Source organism: Saimiri boliviensis, chromosome 17, assembly GCF_048565385.1.
Source record: "Saimiri boliviensis isolate mSaiBol1 chromosome 17, mSaiBol1.pri, whole genome shotgun sequence".
Lineage (NCBI taxonomy): Eukaryota > Metazoa > Chordata > Mammalia > Primates > Cebidae > Saimiri > Saimiri boliviensis.
Window position 1 is genome coordinate 61,071,249 of NC_133465.1, and position 13,271 is coordinate 61,084,519.

Consider the following 13,271-nt stretch of genomic DNA (forward strand, 5'->3'; position numbering starts at 1 on the left):
AGGATGAGAAAGGAGCAGAGGCAGTTCAAGAAAAGAAGTCATCATAGGAGTAATTTAACATTATTTTTCCTCTTTTGTTTTACAAGACAGAAAAAAAAAAGTGAGCCTTTTTGCCAGTAGAAATCACTTTCTCCTGCTTTCTCTCTGTCTCGGTTTGAAATGTTTAGTAATATACAGGAAATGTGGTAAGTGGGATCTACAAACGTGGGCTCCCAATATCAAGGCTAATTATGTGCGAAGCAATCAGGAGGCAGCAGTATTTCCAGGGAACCGAAAGGGAGGTTGAACTAGCATGCCTGGGTCTTTCATTGGCTTCACATTTGTGTTTTAATCTCCTTCACAACACATTTTTTCCCCTTTCTACAAAGAACATGTGTCCATGTTTCCTCAGGGAAAACCAATAAACTAACAAGAACTAACTGAAAAGTTAGTAGAAGCACTTCATGAATAAGAGCACTGAGATTCTCTAGCCAGTGTGACATACTTCCATTTCCAAGTTGTCATCCTCTAACCACTGAAAACACATCTAGGCTGTTTCTCACTTCAGTAAGAATGATCTGCACAAAATTCAAGTTCGTTTTTATGTTAGACTTATAAAACATCAGGAAACCAATTTTTGCTGCAAAAATAGATAATGCTTATTATATGAACTATCCTGGGCATCACTCATCCCCTCGAAGACAAGTTGCTAAGAATTATTGAGGTTGTGCATTAGAAGAAGCTCTTAACAGATGAGACTCAAGAGATCTAGTTTTGTTTGCTTTCTGCTATTAGTCAGCTGGGTGGACTTCAGCAAGTCCTTAAAACTCACTGAGACACAATTCCTTTATCTGTCAAATAAAGTGGTTGGAAGAAAATGTCTAAGGTCATTTTCAACTCTATAATTCTTTGCCTGCTTTGCTCTGTTCACTCAGTACGGTATCAACTGGGAGCTAATGACCTACCACCACTAGCAAGAAGCATCCCTGCATCAAACGTGAAATTCTAAGATCTCACAAAAGCTCTTTCCAGTGATGATGAGAATGTAACACTCTTCTTTGCCATTTTATTTTCCCAAGCACTGCTCCCCCAAAACGAGAGTATAAGGGATGATGGGTGATGCTAATTACAGTCCTGGAAACTGAAATTGTCATGAGAAATGTGTGCTTCAGTGGGACCATCCTGTGCATTGGCTGATGGGAAAAAACTCTCATCTCTTTCTCACATGTACACATTCCCCACCCTGAAATGACTCGTCTTTTAGGAGAGTGTGAGGGGATTGACAAACAGGAATTAACCACAGCTAAGGGTACGGTGTCCATGACAAAGCACACGATGCCTAGAGAGGACAGGACAACCATTGTGTAGCCGTCAGAACCAGGGCTGAGCAGGGAAAGGCTGACTTTATGAGGAGTTCCCTAGAAAAGCAGAGAGAGAACATAACAGCTCTGTCTGCTTTGTCATGTCTCTGGATTAGGAGAGAACCACAGGTTACCCGTTTTTACTGCCTGGTTTTGTGGTCTTATTGAGGGGTAACGTGACGACAGACAATAACAGGTTCTGGGCTCTCCCATTTTGGAAGTTCTTTACTGGTTTTCTTAATGCTTCTTACTATGTATTATTGCTGTGGGTTCTAGGGAAAAGATACTACTTCTTACAGCTAATCCCACTTGTTTCCATTTTTACTAGTTTGTAAAAGATTCTATCAGGAAAGCCCATATCAGGATATTTTTTTTTTTTCATAAATCAAAAAGATGACCAGGGAACATAGCACATTTTGGGAATTCAGTGTGGGGAAAGAGATTGATGCTTTCATGTAACTTCTAAATTTTAAAATCATGAGTTCAAAACATATATGCAGCAAGTTAGAACAATTCCACTATCATTTGCACCATCTATTACAGCCCAGTGACTTTAAAGGAGGGGCTGAAATCATCCTGTCAAAGGGCAAAGGGCATCAAAGGATGGAATTCAAAACATCTTTAAAGAGCACAGGGTCAGCAGATCTTTGTTAACAGCTCCTGTTCACAGACCTGCCAAAGCATACTCTGTGCTTCTGGTGGCCAACTGTGGCTGATGACTGACAGCTCTGTGATGAGGAAAGCTGACAGTCAAGTCTCCCATCAGGGCGAGGTGCAAAGAGGTGAAGAGGAGTATGATGCTCTTCCAACTCTTTTTAGCACTAAACGTGTAAGTAGTTGCAACTCCCAGAGAGTGATCGTGACTGTAATGCAGCTACACAGAGTTTTAAAAATATAGTTAAACATGTTATATAATTTGACACACATAGAAAAACTCTAAAGCAATTTGCAGATTAGGAAGGCAAGTAGAGAAAGGCCAAGTGTTTTGTCAAAGGTAGAAGCTCAGTTAATGGAAGAAAAAACTCTAAACCCAGGTCTTCATCCACTAGAAAGCAAAATTACGAAAATAATTGTCCAAAATGACAGGTCGACAGGTATAATTGATGAATGGATGAAAATACAATTCAACCAGAATTGCACTACTTAGACAAAAGAACAGACTTTGACGGAAGATACGTAAGACTCATCTTGTGATTCTCTGTTTGCTCCATGGATGTATATCCCCAGATCAAAGTAGAAACTTCAGGCTAAGGAGAGGAAAATGTGTAAGTGGAGAATTGGGAGGGATAACATGAATTAAAATCATCTGTAAAAAAGCAGTACATTCTTCTCTGTGCTTTGCCTAAGTGAACACAGTCTTTAATAATGGAAAGGAAATATCTTTCCATTTTAAGAATGAATTAGGCTAGTCTTATGTCACTAATTGCACTTTAAAGAATTTAGCTAAGTTTAACTAATTTATTGGTCATCTACTATGTGCCAAGACTGAAGTATGAAGGAAAGTGGAATGCAAAGATAAATGACACCAGTCCTCAGAGAAGATCTCCTGTTATATGAATGCCAATTGTACTGTTCTAATTATTCCAATTATTTTTCTGTCTCCTTTCAGAAAGAGAGTAGTTACTGAATAGGAAAAGCAAGCAATCACACTGGGGACACTTAACTTTTTTTGGGGGAAAGAAATGAGTTAGAAAAGGAAAATATGAAATGATATTTTAATCCATTTTATTGCCATTAACAATGTTTTCACATCTTCATTGAAAAACGTTTAAACACAGTATGAAGGAGACTAGGAAAAATCATATAGGCACAGTCAGCTGCTGAATATGTGTGGTGAGAAAGAGGGGGGTTTCAAAGGCAGACAAATATATTGTTTGAACATACATGGCAGGAGAAAAGGTTGAAAACTCTCACTCTAATCTACTGCCGATATGATTTCCAAGTTCATCTGGTGGCTGGTTAACAAAATCCAACCGCTGCACATTTGAGACCTAATTATGTGGAAGTAGAAAGCAACTTTGTAATTTATACCGGTGCCTACCCGGTGTTAGCTTCCAGGAGACCTGACCCTTTCCCCAACCTCTTTTGGACCAAGCCAACTCCACTCATTTCCCAGTCAGATTGGAAGTTACAGGTTCCACTGGAAACATGGTTTATGGATAATGTATCTATAATGGACTCTCCACTCAAAACCAATACAGCAGTAGCATAGCCATCAGCAATCAGTCCATAAAATCTGCAGTTGCATTCCTTTTTTTCTTAAAGGAGGTAGGAAGCTAATGGATTTGAAATAGCAGAAGCGGACCACAGACCTTTTTAATAAATGAAAATAAAATTGAGTCTCAGGTTTATGTTGATCTACAGAACTGTGAGTCTCAGAGTCCTCCCACTGTTTCCCTCAGGGTTGATTCCTAGCCTAAACCACCCAACATTCATAGCTGATAAGTGTCTACTGAAGGGTAATAAAATACAGTGTGTGTAGTTGTAGAGAATGTAACTTATCACTTTCATCAAAAGCTCCCTGAAAATGTGTTTATCTAAAAGGCTTGTATGTTTGTGTATATTTCAAATATCTTTGCCGTTCGATTGAGCTCCTTGAGCATTTAAAAGCTATTCCTTGAAAAGGCTTTTTTGGAAACTGTTTAGCTATGGGTTAATGGTTACATTTCCTTGGATTGGAGATATCCTCCAGGTTACAGAATTCATATAAATATATACAGATGAGACATTGACTGTTGCCCAATTTCATTTTCTCACTAAATCAAGGTAAAGATTTAAGGCCCAATTCATAAAAGAGGAAAAAAAATTCTTTGTGTGGGTGTTAGGTGATTTTTAACTCTGGCACAACTGATGCTGGGAATTTTCCAAGCATGTGGCTGCCTAGCAGGGGGAAAAAAGGAAAAAAACAGTTTGAGATGTTGAGAAAGAGGTTGGGGCACTCTGGTAATAGCTATGGAATATGACTGCATGTCACTTTTAAAAGCTGGCTGTGCTGCAGATGGTTTATAGCTGCTATATAGATGGTCTTATCTGGAAATACTTGTGGATCCTTCAAGAAATAGACAGAGAAAAGAGTTTATTTTTTCAATCAAAGACTGAGTTTTAAGTGTTTCAATGGCATGTTGAGGTTTTCCTTAAAAAAGGTGCTCACTGAGTATTAATGATGAAATAATTGCCAAGGGAGTTGCAAAGAAATATATTTTCTATGTGTATGTTACCTGCCTAGAGGTATCAGTGGTTCCATCTATACTCAGACTGTGTGGAGAATGCTTTCAAAATGCTGCAAAATGTGAGTATATTCCTGGTTCAGAAAACAAGCAGTCTCACTTGCCTCCAGATATCCAGTACCTAGATCATCACACCATTTACGGAGCACTTAAAATTTCAGGGACAATTTCTGGAATGGGTTTTGATTAGGGAAAAGCCTTAGATGAATGTGTATCTCCCCAGACACACAAGTCATGGGGATCACAGTGTGATCCTCCTTGTGAGTCAAAGATGATTCTTCTTGATTTTCTTTGAGCTGAGAGTTTAGAAGTTCATTTATCCAGCTGCCATGGTGGCTTCCACCTCTGAACTGAACTGACCAAGAAAACGCCAAGAATTTAGGTGTGGTGGTGGTGCATGAATCCCTTGGTTTTATAAGGCCTTTCTTTTTACTTAGTTTGAAGAAAGATCTTGGTGGATAAGTTGAGGCCAATCTTGCCTGGTTCTGTGACATTCACAAAGAGAATCTCCCTGAGAGAGTGAAGCAATTACTACAGTTTGACCATTACATTATCTCTCCTAATACCTAAAGAGTGTGGTGTTTGTAACTGGCAGTCAGTAAGTGTTTCTTCATTGATAATTCAACCCCTTCTCAAAACTCCATAAGCTAATGAAAAATGAGTCTTTGAGATTTTAGATTTGAAGTTTCCAGGTCAATAATTTATGTTAATCTAGTCCACTAGACAATTGTTTATTTCTTTACTTTTTCCACATAGACACATCCTAAAATCAAGATTTTGTGTACCTGATTAGTTTAGGGTCTCTTAAAAACAGAAATATAAAAACACTCAAATATGAGTTAAAATATTGAAAACAATATCTACTAATATTTATGTACTCATATATTTTGGCAAGTTGACAGCTATAAGATGCGGAGCCAAGACTGAAGTTCGTATCTTCAGGCTTTGGTGCATGTGGTCTTAGCTACTGTGTTCCATTTAAAATAAAATCCCAAATTAGGCTTCTGTAATATGGAAGCTATGTCGGAAAGACACAGAGGATTATGTTTCCAGATAAATTAGAGATCAAAGCAAAGAAGCACTGAATTTAGAATCCAGATCCTAAGTTTCTATCAAGTTATTTTCTTCTTTGGAAAGAAAAGACTGTTCCCAAATAGGATAGTCAGTTGATGTCATAGGTAATAATAAATGCAGAGAAGTCAGTCAGTTCATGCTGCTTTTAATTTCATCCAGGACTCCTAACGTGAGTGGGCAAAGGGAAGTATTTAGATGAACTCAGTAGTGGCAGTGATCATTTTTATTCAGGAATTTTATATTTGGAGATCATAAAAATAGTAATTGTAGCAAATTTCTTTAATAGTCATCTAGAAGGATGGAATATAACCTAAAGACTTTTATCTGTCCCTCATTAAAACCAGTCCAGTAAGAGATGCACACCCCTTTGAAACCCTTCTAACCATGGTTCTTACACTTGTGTGGGATGTATATGCGTGTGTGTATCTCAAGGTTCTGTTTGATTTTGATATACGCATGAATTTCAATACATACATATAAGCTTTGAAACATGCATTTTAGTAACTAAGGACTACTATAAATGAAATCAAAACACCAAATGAAACCTTGGGAGTGGTTAAAAAATTAGAATTAGTTTGTGCAAATCATCACGTTATAATTCTTTAATTTTCCAATGGGAGTTCTGAGGCTATGAGGATGCAGTCGAACGGAACATTTTCTCAATATTATGATCTATTTATAAATTAACTGAAACAAGCCAGCTCTGACCTAGAAAACACTTTCTGGAATCCAAAATAACTTCCATCCAAATCCACATGTCAGACTCTTGCTTTCTGTTTGGAATAATTTCTTAATTCTCTGAATTTCAAGACATAAGCCCTTACAAAACGACCATTAAACACATCAAAATATTCAGAGAATAAATCTTTTTCACTAGGCCAATTAGCAAACATCAATGTAAAAAAACTTGCCCACAGAATTATACTAGTACCTTTCAATATTTTAGAAAATTCTGAGGAAATGATATGTATTTGTTTCTTGACTTTTAGTTCTCTTCTTTCTTCTTCTTCCTGTTTAAATTCCTTTCTTGGCTGCTTTACTACCCTTTGGTTTCTATCAACTTCATCCTGAATTTTGGTGTCCTAAACAGCCTATCTGTGAAGGGCATTTCAAAGTATGAGGCCCTATTTTGAATCTACAGATGCTATTATCACTTATTTTTACATAGTCAAGCCAAGCCAAATGGAACTCACCTCAATAGCTGAAAAAATTACCAAAATAACCCACATTTTAAATTGTGTCTCCTGTAATATAGTGGGATTCTTCAAAAGGAGGAAATAAAAGATACGTTCTATTTTAGTCTGTTATGATATATCCAAATATTTTTAAATTTAGAATCAGGCTGTTAAACAATTAAAAGCCTGAAAACCTCTGCAGAGTTTGGGCATACGTGTCAACAGCGGTGGGACAGACAGGAAGCTTCGGTCTTTTCTGGGTAGTGGATAAAGCGTCCTCCCTGGGGGGAAGAGAAATGTAAAAAAACACCCATATTTCTTTAATTTAGGGAATCCCCCACCCTGCAGGGTATGAAAGTTTTCAAGTCCGACTTCTCTGACAGGCAGAGGTGGAACAGTTGAAATCAGTTCAAAAGAAGGTCTGTCAAAGAGTCTTGTCACAGGTAAAACCAAGTGCTCAGCTATTAGCGACAAAAGCAGCCAACTCGAGTGATTTCCCTGCCACATGTGCTGTGACAGGATTGTAGCAGTGTTCGTTTACTTAACGCACGACTCCATGTGCACACACACACACTTCAGAGAGGATTGTTTTTCAAATGTATTTCAGCCACATTTCTTAAAATGCTGACCTCCTTGAAATCAATAGCTAATGGAATTCCCAAGTCTGGTTGCATGGGTGATTTATAGACCCCTGGCTGGCCAGATGTACGGCTTTCCCCATGAAAATGATAGTATCTGTGCTAATCACTTCCTGAATAAGTTGACTTTCCGGACAATCTCTAATACTACTTACGGGTCTCTCTTTGGACCCTAGAGAGTTTGATTTCCTGATTTCCACCTTTTCTTTCTCCTTCTCTGGGTTATGTCAACTTGCTGCATAAATTTTTGTCCCAACAGGTGTTCTAAGAATCTCTTGAGTGAAGATGCATAATGTGTGTGTGTGTGTGTGTAATAAATGGATTTTATCTGTAAAATAAATGAATGTTATATTTCTCTATCTCTATCTTGAACTCAGTCAGAATAGATAAATGTGTTTGTGACAGTGAATTCTTACTCAGTACCAAATTGTTTTGATCAAAGGTAAAATGATCAATTATCTGATTTAATGTTTTCCAGTTTTTTTAAGCTAGAAATTTCCTTTCCCAAGTAGAGTCATTTATACATTTGCATTTTTTCAGAAGCTACATAAAGATATTCAAGTTGAAATGATAACGGGAAAATGGTCACAGAATATTGCCCAAATGGCCTCTCTTTTGCCCTTTTCTGAGTGACTCTAAGACAATGCTGTCTCCACAGTGAGCTTATAAGCCATTAGTAGACTAGGCTGTGTATGGTGGCTCATGCCTGTAATCCCAGGACTTTGGGAGGATGAGGTGGGAGAATTGTTTGAGCCCAGGAATTTGAAACCAGCCTGGATAATATAAGAAGAACTTGTCTCTAAACAAACAAACAAACCCACCCACCCACCTACCCCCAAACACTAAACTGCATATTTACCAATCTGATAAAAATCCCCAACCACCAAAGTACAGACGCAGCAGAATTGCTCTCATCCCTGATAGCCCACTAAGCATTGAAGTCTTTCTGTAGACTCAGACATAAAATCGATATTCATAAAATACATTTTATTAGAGCATTACTAACCACCAACTACATGAAAACTAGATATAAGGTACACTGTGCTGGACTGTCTTATAAGCATCATTTTTGTTTTGTTCTTTAAGAGACTAATAGTGGGATTCTTATTCCTAAATTCTACCTTTGTCACTGTATGGCTTTAGGCAAATTAGTTGTACTTTTCAACCTCATTTTCCTAATCTGTAAAAGATGGGAAGTACATCCACTTCTATTATTTTTAGAGTTGAAAGAGATAATGAATGGGGAAGAGTATGCACATGCCTGGCACATGGTAGATATTCAAAGAATCTTACCTGAATGAATGAAACACATAAGAAGCTGTTAATGCCATCTAAAAGTTTGCCATCTACCAACAAAAACTCATACCAACACAGAAACTTATACCCACGTAAACCAATTTTGTCAGGGTCTTTGTGGTAGAAGTTGATTGATTCATAGATGAGAGTTGATGGGTCTTACTTCTTCTACCACCTTAAGGTCAGGTGGTTTGCTACATGAAAAGTAATCAGACCACATTTTTCCACACATCCCAATCTTTGATTGCTAGGAAGTGGACTCATACTGCCATCCAACCTGTTCTTGTAAACTCTGAGGTGTTCCAGTTCTCTTTTCTTTAGGCATTATTACATATGCAGTATTTTAAAGTTCCCCTAAGGAAGATGATAACAATATTTCTGTATAAGAATTCATCTAACCTTCTAGTATGATTGAAAAATTTTTTATTAAGTGATGGGGCGTAGGATCCACTTGATTTACAAGAATCATAGTTCCTCTTTAAGCAAAGGCGGTACCAGTCTACCCTTGGTCATTAGTTCTCATTTCACCCAAGAAACGTTTTTTTGTAACATCCTTTAGGTTACTTAATGAACCCTCTAATGTTTTGTAGGTTAGTTATATAGTTGAAGCCTTTTTAAAACTATCTACAGAAAGAGCACTCATATTAGTACTTTTCACATGTTAATAGCTCCTAGGGCCTATATTGCAAATTAGAGTGCTTCACATGTTAACTAGGTGCCCTTAAGATATGAAGACAATACATAATTGACACTATAGTGTTGCAAATCACAAACAGTAAAGCAGAGGCATTAAAACCTTTACAGAATGCCTAATACAGGAACCTACAATTTTGAGAAGACCTTGCAGTTACGCCAATATGTCTTAAATATCTACTACCCTGCATTAGTCCATTCTCATGCTGTTATGAAGAAATGCCTCAGACTAACTCATTTATGAAGAAAAGAGGTTGAATTGACTTGCAGTTCTGCATGGCTAGGGAGGCCTCAGGAAACTTACAATCACGGTGGTAGGCACCTCTTCACAGGGCAGCAGGAGACAGAATGAGTGCAAGCAGGGGAAATGCCAGACATTTATAAAACCATCATATCTCATAAGAACTCACTCACTATCATGAGAATAGCTTCGGGGAAACCACCCTCATGATCCAATCACTTCTCACCAGATCCCTCATGCTGCACGAGGGGATTGCTAGAACTACAATTTAAGATGAGATTTGGGTGGAGACACAGCCAAACCAAATGATTCTGCCCTAGACCCTCCCAAATCTTATGTCCTCACATTTCAAAACACAATCATGCCTTCCCAAAAGTCTCCCAAAGTCTAAACTCATTGCAGCATTAACTCAAAAGTCCAAGTCCAAAGTCTTATCTGGGACAAGGCAAGTTTCTTCTGCCTATGAGGTGATAATATCAAAAGCAAGTTTGTTACTTCCAAGACACAATGGGGACACAGACATTGGGTAAATGCTCCTATTCTAAAACAGAGACATTGGCCAAAACAAAGGAACTACAGGCCCAGTGCAAACCCAAAATCCAGTGAGGCAGTCATTAAATATTAAAGCTCCATCATAATCTTCTTTGACTCTATGTCTCACATCAAGGGCATGCTAATTCAAAGGGTGGGTTCTCTTGGCCTTGGGCAGCTCCACCTCTGTGGATTTACAGACTACAGCCATTCCCCAACCACCCCCACCCCCCAACCCTGGCTGCTTTCAGGGGCTGGTATTGAGTATCTGTGGTTTTTCCAAGCACATGGTGCAAGAAATTGTTGGCATATCTACTATTCTGGGGTCGGAAGGCTGGTGGCCCTCTTTCTCACAGCTCCACTAAACAGTGCCCAAGTGGGAACTCTGTGTGGGGACTCTAACCCCAAATTTCCCTTCTGCACTGCCCTAGCAGAGGTTCTCCATAAGAGCTCTGCCCCTGAAGCACACTTTTGACTAGATAGCCAAGGATTTTTATACATCCTCTGAAATCTAGGTCAAGGTTTCCAGACCTCAGATTCTTGACTTCTGTGCACCCACAGGCTCAATACCACGTGGAAGCTGCCAAGTCTTAGGGTTTGTACTCTTGAAGCAATGGCCTGAGATGTACCTTGGCCCTTTTTAGCTATGGCTGAACAGCTGGGTCATAGGACACCAAGTTCCAAGGCTGCACACAGAAAGGGGTCCCTGGACCTGGCCAGAGAAACCATTTTTTCCTACTAGGCCTCTGGACCTGTGATGGGAGGGGCTGCTGTGAAGGTCTCTGACATGCCCTGGAAACATTTTCCCAGTTGTCTTGGTGATTAGCCTTTGGCTCCTTGTTACGTATGCAAATTTCTGCAGCAAGCTTGAATGTTTCCTCAGAAAAATGGGTTTTTCTTTTCTACTGCATTGTCGGGCTGCAAATTTTCTAAACTTTTATCCTCTGTCACCTCTTGAATGGCTTGTTATTTAGAAATTTCTTCTGCCAGATACCCTAAATCATCTGTCTCAAGTTCAACGTTCTGCAAATCTCTAGGGCAAGGGAAAACAGCCCCCAGTGTCTTTGCTAAAGCACCACAGGAGTGACCTTTCCTCCAGTTCCTAACAAGTTTATCATCTCCATCTGAGACCACTTCAGTCTGGACTTCATTGTTCATATCACTAATAACATTTTGGTCAAAACCATTCAACAAGTCCCTAGAAGTCCCAAACTTTCCCACATCTTCCTGTATTTTTTTGCACCCTCCAATCTGTTCTAGCCTTTGCCTGTTCCCCGGTTCCAAAGTCACTTCCACATTTTCAGGTATCTTTATAGCAGCACTCCAATCCTGATACCAATATACTGTATTGTATATATCATGTACAACACATACATATCACATATATCATGCCCTATACATTGTCCTCCAAGAAAGAGCGAGCCTAAACACCAGTGTTTGAAATTTCTATGGGGTCACACTTGATTGGATGAGGAATGGATATTTAGCAGCAGCTTATCTGCTGATCTGCTGGTTAGCACAGAATTTCGATATTAACATGTTATTGGCATGTAGAGCAAGATAACATTTTATGGTGTGCAACTATCTCACACATTATGGGACAGATGGTATCTGCTTTCCACCACAGACCATGTTCCCTTCTCCACTCATCTCAACAACCACAACCACTCACAAATTTTGAAATATTTCTGGGATGGAAGAAGTGCTACTATCAGTTTTGAATTATGAGGCCAGATAATAAAATGATGATCACAGTAAAAGTAACTGGAAAATTCAGTTCTCAGTCCTTAGGGAAATTATAAGCAACTTCCCTCCACCCCATCTGTAATGCTCCCTCCAATTTTTGTCAGGTCTGAGGTAAGAATAAAAACAGAAGCTATTGGGAGGCCAAGGTGGGTGGATCATGAGATCAGGAGATTGAGATGAGGAGATTGAGACCATAGTAGCTAACATGGTGAAACCCCATCTCTACTAAAAATACAAAAAATTAGCCAGGCATGGTGGCACATGCCTATAATCCCAGCTACTTAGGAGGCTGAGGAAGGAGAATTGCTTAATCCTGGGAGGCAGAGGTTGCAGTGAGCCAAGATCACACCACTGTATTCCAGCCTGGGCAACAGAGCGAGGTTCTGTCTCAAAACAAATGAACAAAAACAAAGAAACAAAATAAAACAATCAAAAAACAACAACAAAAACAAGCTAAAATATCATATAGCTAAATATTTCAAAATTATTTATCAAGCCAATAAGGTGTGTAATAAAATATGCTCTACCTTCCAAATTTGACAAATATATTTTGTAAAGTCCTGGAAGCTCAGGTTAATATGTATGATTGTAGGAATCCTTGCCCTTTCCTACCACAGTATTGCTGCGTGGGGGAAAAACAGGCATTGCTCCTGACTTGAGACAAACTCCCTCTTCTCTTTCTGCTCCATCTCCTTCTCATACAACTAAGGAGACTTTATATTCATGCACATGGAAATCTCAACTCACATATCCAAACTCTAACTATATTTTCATAAACAGCTGCCCCTTGAGTAGTTCCCTGGAATGCCTGGAAGAAGGTTCAGGGTCAGTAGAAGAGGGACTTCCAGGGACCCTTGTTATTCAGAATGTGGTCTAGGGAAGGCAGAGTACAAACCCTGGGTGAGCATGTTTGCTTTATTTTGCAGATATCTTGCATTATGGAGAATGGTATGGTCAGAGAAAGGCCAGAAGAGGTTTTCTAAATTTTTGTTTTTTGCTCCAGAAAGGGTCTCTTCTAACTCTAGGGATGGAACCATTTTAAGCTGTTGTAGAGATGGAGCGTAAACTATGAATACACAGAAACTGGAAGGTAGAAAAGAGAGGTGTTCAATAAAGGAAAGAATAAACTGGTTGAGTGTGAAAAGAGCAGAGCAAAATGCCACAGAGTAGTGGGAAAAAGCCATCAAGAAGCTCCACAAAATCACCTTACTGAAGTCTCTAGAGCTTTATGGGACTCTGCATGGATCTTTCATTACTGTGTCTTCTTGGGGCCATGCCTAGATCACTGGCTTTTTGTGTTTTCCTGTGTC